Below are 814 nucleotides of genomic sequence, written 5' to 3'. Positions count from 1 at the left end.
TGTGATTAGTAGGAATTGCACGTCCGAATCACGTCCTGTCTTTTTAGATACCTGCTATCCATTCCGTGATGGTTGAGCTAAAAAAACTTAAAGATGGCGTCTAAAAGTTGCAGTTGGTGGTCGGTTTGTGTGTAAATATATGTTTCTGACCAACTTTTTGCACTTTTGATGTTATTTCTAGCTAGAAATCAGTATTATAGTATTTAAATATTCACTTAGTTATCACCAAAGTTTGTTCTATTTTGTTGTAGATCAGTGGTCCTCAATTCCAGTCCTGGCCTACCACCGCTTTGCATATTTTGCATGTCTCTCGTATTTAACACACCTGATTCAGATCATCATCAGCTCGTTAGAAGAGAGCTCCATGCGTGAGCTATGTTCCAATTGGCATGGTGCCTCCCTACACAGTGTCCATTGCTCCCTACTCTAGGGTGACCATACGTGCCATTTTCCCAGGACGCATCCTGGCCAGGATTTCTATATTGCCTAAAATATCTAGGTTTTGGCTTTGTTTGCGTTTGCAGACCGATCGGTGTATGACATCAAAATACCTCGAGAGCATTTTGAAAGCATAAGGAACCGTCTGTATGGTATTTTGATGTCATACACCGATCGGTCTGCACACGCAAACAAAGCCAAAACCTAGATATTTTAGGCAATATAGAAGTCATGGCCAGGATGCGTCCTGGGAAAATGGCACGTATGGTCACCCTAGAGTAGGGAGCAATGGACACTGTGTAGGGAGGCACCATGCCAATTGGAACATAGCTCACGCATGGAGCTCTCTTCTAACGAGCTGATGATGATCTGAATC

The sequence above is a fragment of the Sinocyclocheilus anshuiensis genome, unplaced genomic scaffold (genome assembly GCF_001515605.1).
Source record: "Sinocyclocheilus anshuiensis isolate Anshui unplaced genomic scaffold, SAMN03320099.WGS_v1.1 scaffold439, whole genome shotgun sequence".
Lineage (NCBI taxonomy): Eukaryota > Metazoa > Chordata > Actinopteri > Cypriniformes > Cyprinidae > Sinocyclocheilus > Sinocyclocheilus anshuiensis.
The sequence above is the reverse complement of the archived record's forward strand: the minus strand, read 5'-3'. Positions refer to the sequence as shown.